Genomic DNA, 14,243 nt, shown 5'->3' with positions numbered 1-14,243 from the left:
GGTCCATATTGACATGATAGCATCAGGCAGTTGCTGCAGATTTGTTGGTTGCATATCCATAATGCGAATCTCCCATTCCACCACATTATAATAATAATAATAATAATAACAATAACTTGGATTTTTATAGCACCTTTCAAGGTACCCAAGGCCGCTTTACAGGGAAAGAAACACAAAATAAACAAATAAATCAAAACAAGATAAGACAGAACAGGGATGGCAGAGATTGGAGGACACTGTAGGAGGCAGGTAGAGGCCTTGGTGAACAGGTGGGTTTTCAGCAGTTTGATGCGGATCACCACCACCACCAACAACCCCATTCTGATGCTCGGTTTGAACTTCAGCAGATCATCCTGACCATGTCTACATGCCTAAATGCATTGCAGTGCACCATGTGATTGGCCTATTAGATATTTGCGTTAGCGAGCAGTTGAACAGGTGTACCTAATAAAGTGGCCACTGAGTGTGTACTGCTGATAACAAACTGAAACACTGGGCTGAACAAAGTTCTAAAGTGGCTCAAATAATATCTTCAAGGTAGCATCAAAGTTTATTCTTGAAAAAAATGTTTCACAACAACCTTCATCAGCAGATAGAGTTGATCAGTTGTCATGGAGATCTGGTGACATGAGCTCAGGAGATGTTATGATGTATTTGATTACACTTTAGGACTAATTGTCCGTGTTGGCTTAAAGGAGCAGTGATTTTCTCGAGTCTTTTTCATTGCAACCAGCAGAGACTACAATTATTTCATTAGACAAACAAATGTTACGTGTGGCCCTGTACAGGTGTTATTGCACAGCGCTTGTGGGTGTGTTTTGTTCTCTCTCTCCTTTGGCGCTCTCCCTCCCCTCTACCTGTTTATTCCCTGTCAGAGATGCAGCCCCTGAAAACAATTAATCACCTGAGGGAAGAAGTGGGGCCTGAGGAGCAGTGTGTTGCGACATACACTTGACCAACAGCCTGTTGCACTGCCTGAGGGGATTTTTCTCCCATTTTCCTCCTCAGATTCTTTTATTTCCTCAGCGTGTCGTAGAGTGTTGGGTTTAGTCCAGTTATCGGTTTTTGTTTTGGTTCAGTCTAGTTTAGATTTGCCTAAAGGCAGTTTGGCGGGATGAGTTGGGTGTGACGGCCCATTGCATGGCTGGCTCGGTAGCTTCCCCATCTTTTGTTCCGTTTGGCTGGGATCTCCTCCCCCTTCTGTTTGTTTTCTTGTTCTTCATTTGTTTCTCTCTTGGTTGAGACTTTGTTTGTTTTGCGAGGCTGTACCAACAAAATATAAAGTGTCAATCAATAAGCTTTCAAGGTGCTGGCAGGTGGATCTTGTTGACTTTGGGCAGAACCAGGATAGCTGTTTCCTGTTGTGTCTAAATCAACAGGCTGCTGGCTGTAGCTTCATATTCAATCTACAGACATAAGAGAGGGGAGGCTGTGGCTCAGAAGGTAGAGCGGGTTGTCCACTAACCAGAAGGTCGCTTGGTCAATAATAATATAATATACTAGAGAAGCCATGTACCATTTATCTAACTCTTATTAGACAGTTAAATATGCTTACCTTTAGAGGTTGAGTTCAACTCCATGACAATAAACCAAAACGTGGCTTAAAGCTCTGCAAAAAGCTGGTACAATGACCTTGAATCAGGGTTCTTAAAGGTAAATAAACACTGTGCAGAGATTCATAAGACTCAGTCCATGGGCTTTTATTGTTACACACTTCAATGCTTCCAAAATGAGTGAAATTGTAAAACATAATACTACGATATAAAAAACAACAGTGTTATGTTTGCTTCACTAGTGCTATGAAAAAAAAAATTGTGGATTCATTGAATACAGACAATAATTAAGGTTATTATTTTTGGTTTAAAAGAGGAGACCCTGCAAATCATCTCGACACAGGACGTGGATATATTGTCAAGAATTTGCACATTGTTGATGAGTTACAAATCTTCTGTATAACCATAAACCAAACTTGAACTTGTCACTACTGTCAACTATAAAATCTGTCTAGTCTCATCTTAAGAGCATAGCAAAAATCTTCCAGTTCATGACCAGGCAAGACTTAGAAAGAAGTATTCTTATTTTTTTTTTTATGTATTTATTTATTTTTATTTCAGCCGCTTACACTATTTCAATAAGACCATTTTGGGTCTGGAAAGCTGTTTGGCTGCTGGATTTCCAGCAAACACAGAGTAAAGTCTTAGGTCTCCAGGGGGTCATACTGAATGATAAAGCTTAAAATGCTGGTGTTTGTCCATAAATGTCTGAGTGGTTTAAGAACAAAATATTTTCCTGACTTTTTTTTAACCTTCTCAACCTCTCTCAACCTCTGGTAATGATCTGTTCACTGTTCTCAGAGCACAAACATCTAGACGATTAAAGACTAAAGCCTCTTTAAATAAGACATATTTATGATTTCTGTTGCTTTTAACACCACATTAAGCAATTAGACCATTATGCACCATTCAAATCTATTTATTTATCTTCATCTTTTTAATTTCTTTTAAGATGGTTATTTTAAATGTCTTCAGCTGTATGTCTTTTTTATTGCTTTGCCTTACTTTGCCCAATAAGCACATTAATTGCACATTTCTATCCATTTCGCCATCTTTCTGCAGGAGTTTGAACATGTAAAATTCTTTTGAATGTCTCCACAATCAGACACTCCACACTCCAAATGAAAAGACTAGTGCAGCAAAGGTTGAAAATTAGAAATGACTTGAGAAGAGGCTTCTTAATGAGTGGGATGGAGAAAGATCAATACTCTTCCCACTTGTGTCTTTCTCCAGCACATTCATTACCTGCAGATAATGTGATAGTGCCCACGATTTGATTGATAGGAACACAACTAAAACTCTAATGCCCCGTAAACAATTGCTATAGGCTGCAATGTTAATCACACCACAATGGAAAATTGTTGTACAAAAGAATTAATGATTTAGCTATTCTTAAAACCCCACAGTCTACAAGAAGTCAAATAGGCAACATCAGTATTTCTCTTCTGAGAACCATATATTTCCAAAGTCAGTGTTCATAAGTATTCAGTATTCATAACATCAAAACATCGTTTATGCCACAAAACCTCAGCCGGATGACAGTTACACAGACAAGTGGGCAAAACAAGCCTGACCCATCCTGACATAAAAATATCACATACAGTATCAAATTCTCTGGTATATGCTGTGTAGTACCAGCACCAGAGTATGTGCTCCTGTAGGGAATAAGACAGCTAAACTCTGTTCTCCCATGATGCAACTGTCGTCTATTTTTTCATCCTTTTAAAATCAAGGTATTTTCTTTCCCGTGTTGAATGTTCATAAGGTCTGGTTATGCTTGAAACATAATAGTCCATACAACATGTTGCCTGACCACAGAAAACATGAACTAATGTGTGTTTCCATCCACTACTCTTATGTGAATATTTGGAGTTGGGTGCATCAAGAAAAAACGTTTTTGGCGCTAATTCTGCAGTCGGTGCCATTAACCAATCGCAGAAGAAGAGGGTGCGACATGGCCTAATTAAAAGAGCACCTGTCAATCCGGAAACAGTGGAAAACAATGTAGAAAACGAGATGAAAATAGCATTTATGTTTGTTTCATATACTGATTTGAGGAACATTACAGTGTGTGCATCACTCCATGCAGATCTAATGTTTTTGTCTGCCAAAAATTTAAGTCCCTCCAGTAAATTAGAGGCTTCAGTGGACTTTTACAAAGCACTTCATTAGTATTTAGATATTAAGGTGGGAAAGTTATTGTCACACTAAATGGGTTGTGGGATGTTGCTAGGCAGAGAGTCATTGTTGTTATCACTGAGCAGTACGTGGATACCCGTGTCATCTGCATCTATTGAGAGGTCAATATTTCAAAAGTGTGGATAAGGGCACACACTTACCATCAATCTTTCCTCAAGTGCAATATGATTGCATTTGTACATACAAAAAGTGACAGAAGTGAATATGTGAAAAAATGAAAAAACACAGCTTGAGATAGCAATTTAAAACATCCAGCGAGCAGTTTGGTTGTTGCGCTGACATTTAGTCATTAAACATTTAAGCCAAAGAAACTGACTAGTTGATCCAACTTGCTGTATGGAGGCAGGTTCAAAAGGGAAAAGGAAATAATATTCTTCTTTCAAAACCACAGATGGAAAAGTGTTAATCTGCCGTTACATCGTTTCTTACAGTTCACATTTCTGTAAGCAATGGTGTAAATTAAAGTATCACTCACAGAAAAGTCAAGTAGGTCAATAGCAGTGTTTACAGTGTCAAAAAGGCAAGGGGAGGTTGGCACAAGTAGGCGGTCAAAACAGATAAGCAAGTCCATAGGGGGATAATGTAGCAGGCAGAAGTTCAAGAGGCAGCGAGGGTTCAAAAAAACAGGGCAAGTGAGAAACAAAGGGTAAAATGCTATGGCTAGGAAGGTTTAATAGAGAATCAGGCAAGGGGTAGGTGGAAATGAGACATTATATATATATATATATATATATATATATATATATGAAAATAGGAAGCAAATGTGCAAGTCGGTGTGGGAATCAGGTGTTTGAAGGCTATTGCTGGTTGCATGGAGAATGATGGGTGAGTTAGAGACTTGGCAGTATAGACTGTATACAAAGGTGGACGTAGCTTACGTGACGCCACTCATAGGTTTTTGAACAACAGTTTTGAAGCTCAGAGTGGGCTACTGCGCAGTTGTCATCTTTCCTGACTCCGCCCCTTGCTCACAGCTAATCCAAAAATGGGCAAAGAGGAGGGGTGTGTGTGGAGCATAGACTTCGGTGCATGTCAGTTTGTGGCAAGCATATGCTTACCCTTGGCTTCAATCATGCATAACTTTAAGCCATAATGAAATTGAAACAGGTGAGTTTTATACAAATTCACCCCCCGCACAGTTGGGTGTTGGGGGAAATTAGCTATAGAGACCAGGCTGTAAACACGCTTAGTTCTGCTGTAAAGTTGGGCATTTTAACAGTGGAGTCTAGGGGGACTGATTCGCTTTTGGAGCCAGCTTCAAGTGGCCATTCGAGGAACTGCAGTTTTGGGCACTTCTGCATTTGCTTCATTTTTCAGCCCTGGAGGTTGCTGCTTACTTGGCAGACAAATAGACAGGGAAAACCTGGCTAGCACTGGGATGATTTTGAAGAGTTTAACTATTGTCCAATCATACAGATATCTGTTTTAGGAGTATTAGGATTTGTTTTCAAAATAATATCTCAACTTCTTAACAAACTGTATTAATTGCATTAATAGCTTGAAAATCAACCGTCACACTTGGAAGACTTGGAAGGAAGTTAAAAATAAGAAGAAGGAGAAGAAGAAGAAAAAAAGATCATACTCATGAAGCTACAACCTTATGTTGTTTGACCAGCAGTGAAAAGGCTTTGACATATTCTGCCATCTCTGAGCAATGATGAATACATTGATAAGAACAGGAAACTATCATTCCTAGAAATTCCATAAAAAAGAAATGGTGTTGTCACTGGCAACAGTGAGTTAGCTGTACACTCATACAGGAGCAGCAGTGTGTCGGTGATATGCTCAGATCAGCTCTCAAAGATGTTGGTTTCTTGCTTGTTCTTCCCGGATGATGCTCATATATATGAGCAGGCATCAAAAGCACACACATACATCTCTTTCATAAGCTGTATCGCTCACTTGAAAACCACATGGAGGGCAAAGAGTTAATTGAGAGGTGTAATTGTGTGTGTGTGTGTGTGTGTGTGTGTGTGTGTGTGTGTGGTGTGTGTGTGTGTGTTTAAAATGAAAATAAAATACATTTAAAATGAATAGACGTAAATATCATTTTGACACTGCACAACATTCAAGCAGCAGCATGCCGATACAAGTTCAGAAAACATGCCTAAAATCATCCTATTTTGTCTCATATCTTCCTTTTTCCTTGCTCTTCCTGCAGCAACGAGTGTTTATTTAGGCACTTGAAAATGAATGAAAAATCCTCTGATTGGAGTGTTGTGATTGTGGCATCTGTGACATTTGTGACCTTGGGATGTGAATTGTGAGAGTAAACAAAGAGTTGTGGCCATGCATGCAAAACTGCACAAGAGTGAGACTTTATGAATGGATGTCTAATCATCCCAAGATGCCTTGATTTATCTCCTCCACTCAGAATGTTTTATGGTTATAAACCTAATTTATTCTGGACTATAACAATAGTTTATCGCACCGAGGCCATGCTCAGTCACTTGTTGGCTACTTACCATCTGCCCCAGCTCCCCAGCCCATCTCCGGATCAATGGCTGTAAATATCTTCAGTAAAGCGCTTGGGGTAGTTTTATTTCGGGATGTGGTGTGAGAAATATAAAAGCTATATTTATTTAAGTGAACACAATGTTCTCCAGCAAAAAGAGAAATGTTTACAAGCCATAGAGGCTCTTTTACTATCTTGTACATAACACTGGCTCAGTGGTAATAATCAGCAATTACAATTAGGCCTACGGTTATACACAGCATGTAATAGTACAGCCTTTCAATGTTTATCATGTTGTACAAAAATGCAATTGTGGAAACTACAAGTGTTCTGGTCAAGACAGATGTAACCTTTATCTCACTGTGAAAATGTTGCTTTTTTTCTTTGTAGCAAGAACACACCCTGAGCGACTTGACACTTAGATATTTCTCCACGCATAGTGTAGAAAATACCACCTAGTATGGATGATTTTAATGTGTGCAGCATGGGGGTGCTACACACAGCGGCAAGATAAATATTCCTTCAATCAGTCTCATCAGTTAAATTAATATTGGGTTTAGATCTCTACAAACATTTGATTCACTGTTAGTGGAATTGTAATCTAAAAAAATATTTAAGGCTCGCCTATAAATATGGGTTTTTAGAAGCTGCATAAAACAGTCCAAAGATTCAGCAAACCCAATAGATTGAAGAACATGGTTTCAGATAGTTGGGCGATAGTGTTTTGTAATGTGGTTGGGGTGTGAGAATTGATAAAAGGCCATTATTTAATGAACATAGTTAGAAGTGGAATTAGGAACAAGGGAGTCAGAACTGTAACTGGGGGTAAGGTCATGCAGCGCCTTATATGTAATCAATAGCGTCTTGTAGTTAATTCTAAATTTCACAGGAAGCCATTGGATGGATGCAAGAACAGGGGTAACATGGGACAGACGGCTCGCTCGAGTTAGTAGCCTGGCAGCTGCATTTTGAATCAGCTGTAATCAATTTAGAGCAGCTTGACTGAGGCGCCTGTAGAGGGAATTACAGTAATCAAGACAGGAGAAAATGGAATTTTGAATTAATAGTTCAAGATACATCTGATTTTAGTGATGTTTCTTAGCTGAAGAAAACAGGACTGGACAGTAACATGATTGCCAAGAGTCATATGCTGTATCAACTACAGTAGCAAAGTTACCAGGTACAATTAAAATATTTTTTAGGTTTAGGTGGAGGGAGTTAAGACACATCCAATCATTGGTGGTGGCTAAATAATCATGGAATGAGGACATCTTATTCATGTTATTGGATTTAGCAGTGAAATAGAAGTGCGTATCATCGGCATAACAGTGACATGACATGTCTTGAAGGCGGCTGAACAAATGACTCAGAGGAAGCATGTACAAAGCGAAGAGGATTGGTCCAAGGACCAACCCCTGAGGGACTCGACACAGCAGGGGAGATCAGGATGAAATCAGTTTAAAGCTGTACCAGAAATGTCTACTCAGTTATGCAACCTATCAAGTAGTACGGCATGATTGATGGTATCAAAGGCAGCAGTCAAATCAAATAGAATAAGAATTAAATATTCACCTTTGTCTGCATGCATAAGACTGTCATTGGTCACTCTTAGTAATGTGGTCTCAGAACTATGACAGTCCAATTTTAATTTGTCATATATTTTATGACCCTCAACCAGCCTTGAATGACTTTTTCAAGGATTTTGGATAAAAACGGCAGCTTGGACATTTGTCCATAATCATCTAACTGGGCTGGGTTGAGCGTGGGTTTTTTAAGAAATGATAAAACACTGACAATATTACAATAGTCAGGGAAGGACCCAGATATGAATAGTCGATAATGGAGAGCAGGCTGCAAGGGACCTAAGATAGGGAAAGGGGATTTTAGGAATTTTGTGGGAACTGTATTGTAGGCACCGGAGAGGGACGCATATGAGTTACAGTATTTGAAAGGATCTGCAGGGAGATCAAAACAAATTCAGACAGTAAAATAGGACAGCCAAATGATGCGGGGAGTAGAACATTCAGGGGGGAATTGGACCTCAGACCATTGATCTCACCAACAAAAAAAGACAAGACGTTTTCACAGGCATTAGAAGATGAGGCAAGAAAAAAGTGTTATCTTCTTTTGCTGCACTGAAATAGTGGGGATGTGGTTGGGAGTTAATGGGGGCTCTACAAAGAGCAGTATTTTGTTACCAGAGGGGTTGGTTTTCTGAGTTATGTGAGGTTAGGTTTAGGCCAGGTCTGGTTAGTGTTGACTGTTAGCCATACTAGTGGCATGGCTCTAGGGATGGCGATGTCAGCCATCACTGTGGTCCAGACTGAAATTTCCCCACAGCTATTGGATGGACTGTCATGACTGGATGACTTTTCATTCACGGTTCCCTGATAATGAAACCTAATTGTGAAAGAATTTTCTTTCATTAAGTGTATTTTTGTAACCATTGCAATTCAAGTTATAGTGGAGGCCATCACAGATAAAGACAGGCAGAGTACTGTGTACAGTACATTGGAGGTAAACAACCATGATAAAACAGACAGAGGTCAGGGTCATTAGTTACACAAGCCTCTAAGTAGGACAGAGTGATATACAGGCTTAGGTGAAACAAGTCAGTGTTTATGATTACATACCCAACAGAATCTTAACACATGGATGTAGGTGATGTAGTTAGGTGAAGAATAACATTCTTTGGATATATAGTAAGAAAACAGACTTAATGAAAGAAAAATCCTTCACTGACTTTGTTGAGACCCTGGCTTTTCCATTACTACCAACACCAGGTTGACATTTGTGATTTTGGTGAAATGTCTGAACAACTATTGTATGTGATGTCATGGAGTTTGGTACCAGAATTTTACCAGCTCCATGATGAAGACATTTTTTAAAAAATTTGTTCAAAACTTTGATTTATGACCAAATATGTAAAACTAATGATGTTCCCATTAGCCTTAGCTGTATTTAAGTGAATTTTGGCCATATCATCTTAAAAGGGAATTATATGTCTTGCAGGTTTAATCAAGTGCTTTGAGTGGCTAAACATAACCATAATAATATGATCATGCTTTGGTTGCTTTGTGTAAATATTTTATTGCAATAAGTGGTTATTTCAGAAAAAACTAATTAAATATTTTGTCAGCCAAAGGTTTGCAAATATGATCATTTACAATTTTGCAGACACATTCATAAAAAAAAATTGTTTCTAAACTGTGGCCACAAAATAACAAACTTAGAATTTGAGCTAGCAACAGGCATAGCTCTATGCCAGGTTACCAACAGTCAGACAGTTACAACACAGCAAATTCACATTAGTGAATATTGTACATTCTCTTCATTGAGCATGAGTCTGGTATTTCCACTTGTTTTTTTTTGTTTTTTTTTATCCTCTCAGATGTTACAGCTTTACATGGAATCCTTTGGTTTTTTTGTGTTGCCTACGGTTCAAAGCTTGTAGTTTCAACTCTTGTTTTCCCCAGGCAACAAGGATTGTTGTGTGGCATCTGGATGTCAGGTTCAGTGATCCAGTCGTCTTTCTCTCAGGAAAACATGGCGTCTTCCCTCTGACGTTCACCTCTGTTGCATGTGAAGAAGGGGGAGAGGGGAAAAAAAAGAATGAACATTTGCATGGGGAGTTACGTAAGGAATATCCTCACATCCACTGTTTGGTAGACAGGGTTCCCAGTGTGGGCCCCTAGAGAGACAAGAGCGCTAAGGCCTGCAGCTCTTTACTGTGGCTTCTATTTGTGGAGGTTGTTGTAGAAAAAGAGGACCCCTCTCCCACTGAAAAAAGGAGGAAGGATGGAGGGTTGAACGCTGGCTACAATGCAAGTGGTGTTACAGCAGGGGTTTTCTAAAGACCTTGTTTTGCACACACACAGGAAGTAGTCAGGAGCGAAAATTAATATGTTTCTTTAGAAAATTTTAATCGTCTCTCTTTCACTCTTTCTGCATTTCATTCAGAGTTTGTTGTTCAGATGTTCAAGATGAAAGATCAGTCACTCTGGTGTGAACACTTTTACCCCATCTAGTGGTAATATTTCCCAGGGAGGTTGAGCACATTTATAAAATCCTACAGTACACCGTATGACAGCTGGCTTATGCTGACACACAACAGAGATATCTGGTCCACAGTTCACATGCTAGACTTCCCTGAAAACCGTATTCTTCATGGAGATTATTGCGTACCCTCATCATACCAAAACACTGAGACAACCATTTCATTTACCTTTACCCAGAGAGAGAGAGAGACCGAGAGTGGGAGAGAGACAGAGAGAGAGAGAGAGAGAGAGAGGCACAGAGAGAGAGAGAGAGAGAGCAGGTTTTGTGGCTTAAATCAGATAAATGGATCTAATTGCTTCCACGTGTCCCCTGTGTGTTCATGTTGTTGTTACAGATGATTAGCCTAATGAATCTGAATAATTGGAAACATGTATACATGGTTATATTGTGTTACAGTTCAAGGTTCCACGACCATAGAGGATTTGTATTGTGTTGAGGCTCTGCAGGGAAAGGTCCAGTTACTCAGGCTGTTGTGGACAGGTAGATTATATATAAACTATATTTTCCTCCCTGTTCCCATATATTATCACAAATCTACATTCACAAAAAGCAAATCTGATCGATCAAAACCCGTGAAAAGTGACACACCTACTATGTTAAGTTTACTCGTCACAAAGAGTACTACTAATTCTGTGAAAACACTTGTATAACGTCTCCTGTGGCTCTGGAGGAGCTTTCCAAAGTTGAACAAATCAACTCTTTTTAATGGTGTACCCATTTAAATATCAGAAACTTTCTGCTGGCCAGAGCTCAGTTCACACTTCCTCTATTTGTAAACAATAATTTTACATCCTATGTGCTTTATCTCCTCAGTCCCTCACAAACATTTAAGGAAACGTCGATGGCAATTTGTGTCATGAATTATTGCTGAACTATTTTCTTTTAATAAGTCAGCAATCATCTAAACATTGTTATCTCCACAAGCAGTCTGCCCATTTCCTAGAATCCATGCGGATGACAAAAATACCTGAGAAGGGCTAGAGAGCTAACCACTCTATAAGATATCAAACTGACACTCAGAAATATCACAATGGAAAAACTTCAACAGAAAGAATAGCGAAAACTAAATAGATAGATAAAAAAAAAAAAAAACAATGCAGTTAGGATTCCTTCTGTTTCTGTGTTTACAGAACAGAGGCATGAGCATTTTGGACTATGAAGTTGAGCCTAAAAACTGTCAAACTGATTGAGCCAGCTCTCCTCTTCCTGTGCCACCGAAAAGACGTCTCTGTCATGATTTGTTGATTCCACTCAGCCATGGCTTTACAGACTGAACATGACTTTTTGTTTCTGTTATTCCCAGCATCTGAAATATCTAGGGATGATTTAGGAATATGTGACAGGCTATGTTAGACACTGTTTGACATTTTATTCTTCATCCACCCATGTCATTTAATTGATTATTTCAGTCATTTTCCTTTCTAGGCCGAGTGCATTACGTCCTCCACAGCTGAAGTTGTGTGCTTTGAGCCAGACAGTCACTGGTGATATGTTCCCAATGCCTTTACTTTACTGATAAATGAATATGGCAGAAAAGTTGTCTAGGAAAAGCAATTCCTCAGGCGTCACAACAATTGCTGCCCTCATTTTTCACATCCATTGAGGAAGGGAAGGGGAGAATTTGTCTGCTTTTCCTGCACTTAGAGATATACGGAGACCCCCATCTGACTTTTGTGTGAGGCTAACCTTTTTCCTTTTGCCCACTCAAGATGGATATATGCAGAAATCTGTCACTGCATTATAAACACCCTTATGAATGTGTTTGTATGAGAGAGAAACAGATAGAAAGATAGAGGAGGGGGAGAAAGACGGGGAGAAGCTCTGAATGTTTCTAGTATCTCAGAGTTCCTTTGCTCTTCCTCTAAGCGGCAGACTCATCCGTCTGTTTCACTCTATGATTTGTCTGTGTGTTGGAAGGTACTTTGCATGGAGATTAAATGTGTTCGTTGACACGTCTGCCCCCTAAGAAAGACTGATGTGCTACTTTTATAGACATCTGACCTTTGAGGCCCAGAATGAGAAAAAGTTTGGTGCTCATTAAGTAACGCTCTGTGGTGTCTGGATTAGGGTGATGGCTAAACCTTGACCATAACAGACACAGATTCATGGAGAACCACTGAATAAACTTCCATCTATCTATCTATGTATCTCATGTAAGAAAATGTGTTATGTTCGAAAGTATAAAAACACTCAAAGCAGTTCACACAGCAACATGCTGCATGTTATCAGGACTTTAATCAGCCACAGGATTGAAATCAAATGAGCCGTCTTCCATTTTAATAATTACTTGGGAGCGAATTGATTATTTCCAACAGGAAACTCAGAGGTCACAGGCAGTTACAGAACAACATTACTCTAGCTTCTGAGTGTTTTGCTGAAGGACATCTGAACAAGAAGCTTGCCGTCTTCTATCTTCTCTATCTCTACTTTGAGGAGAAGGCTGCCGCCAGTTTATATTTATTTATTTATTTATTTTTAAACAACCAAAAAAAAGCCATGAAAAGAACAAAACCAACAATATGTTACTTATTCTCTTTAGTAATATTTATATTATAATATTTTCTGACTCCACTAGCCGCTCTGTGGCAGTCAGCACCCCAAACTCATTTGTTCTAATAAAATCTATATCTTTCAATATGAAATTTTTCACAAATAGTTTCATTGACAGCTGGATACTGTAGTTTTCAGTCAACTCAGAAGTTTTCAGAAGTACATAGTTGATTTATGGGTGATTATTTTCAGCTGCAGATTTGGTGTTAAAATGACAAGTGCAGCAGCAAAACAGTGTATGTGGGCTCTATTCAAAATAAACATACCATTTTCACGGTAATGTAGAAATACGTTACCCAGTGCAACACTGATGTGTTTTCAATAGTTTCAGTGGAGCTCTGTAGCACAGAGGAATAACCCGCAGTATCTCAAGCTTGTCAATACTTGTTTGCATCAGTGTGTTGTTGGTTGTAGTCTTTTCATGGGATTTGTTGAAGGTAAGAAAAATATACAATATCACCAGAATATCGCTTATCTTTTAAAGGGGTATTCCACTGAGTTTTGAATTGCACATGATACAATGCTAATGAGTGCAAAATTGTCTTTGATTCAACACAACATGAATGCAGCACAAGAACATGTAACACACAAAACAAGTAACATCTATCAAATGTGGTAAAAAGAAACTACTGATTCTTACAGAGTATGAATCACACTATAGTAGACTAATGAAAATACACATGAAATACTTAAACACAGCATAAGACATACAGACACCCTGTAGCTCCTCTTAGTGTTCAGTCCTGAAGTCTAGTTTACTCGTCTAGATCTGTACCACTTAGCCTCTAAAACCAGTTTGATGATATCTTCTGTGACTCTGGAGGAAGATTTGTTGAAGTGTAAAATGAATAACACCTGATCACGTCATCAGGGTGATCTCAGTTTGGGCTTGAGGCTTAAATTTCCTAACAAAGAGCCTGCAATACGAACTAGGGATGGTTCTTTAGCTAGTTGAATTATGAGAATGTGTTTTTGGAGTTTGGTCGATTATATCTTATATCTGGAATGTACTGCAAGTTCTGACAGTACAGTTCATCTAAGGTGAAACCAACATGACAAACATTAACTGAGAAAATTTTATTTCAGTTTCAGCTACTCCAAAGACGAAGAAGAAGAAGAAGAAGAAGAAAAGAAAAGGAGAGAGAGAAAGAGAGAGAGAGAGAGAGCAAGAGAGAGCGATACCCTTAGGCTGAGGTGCGCACACTGACTGAAAAGAAAAGCTCCTTCTGACAAACAACCAAATAAATTTCCCCACACAAATTAACAATTCATTATCTGGCTAAGAGGAAGGAAAAACAGAGCTCATAATGAAAGATTAATAAAATGATGGTTTCAGAATATTAAAGCCAGCAATCATTCAGGAGATTAGAACCTATAGTCTTGTCTAAACGGGACAGAAAAGCACCTTTAAATGAACCGTTAAGAAG

Source organism: Seriola aureovittata, chromosome 10 (assembly GCF_021018895.1).
Source record: "Seriola aureovittata isolate HTS-2021-v1 ecotype China chromosome 10, ASM2101889v1, whole genome shotgun sequence".
NCBI lineage: Eukaryota > Metazoa > Chordata > Actinopteri > Carangiformes > Carangidae > Seriola > Seriola aureovittata.
This window is presented reverse-complemented; position numbering follows the sequence as displayed.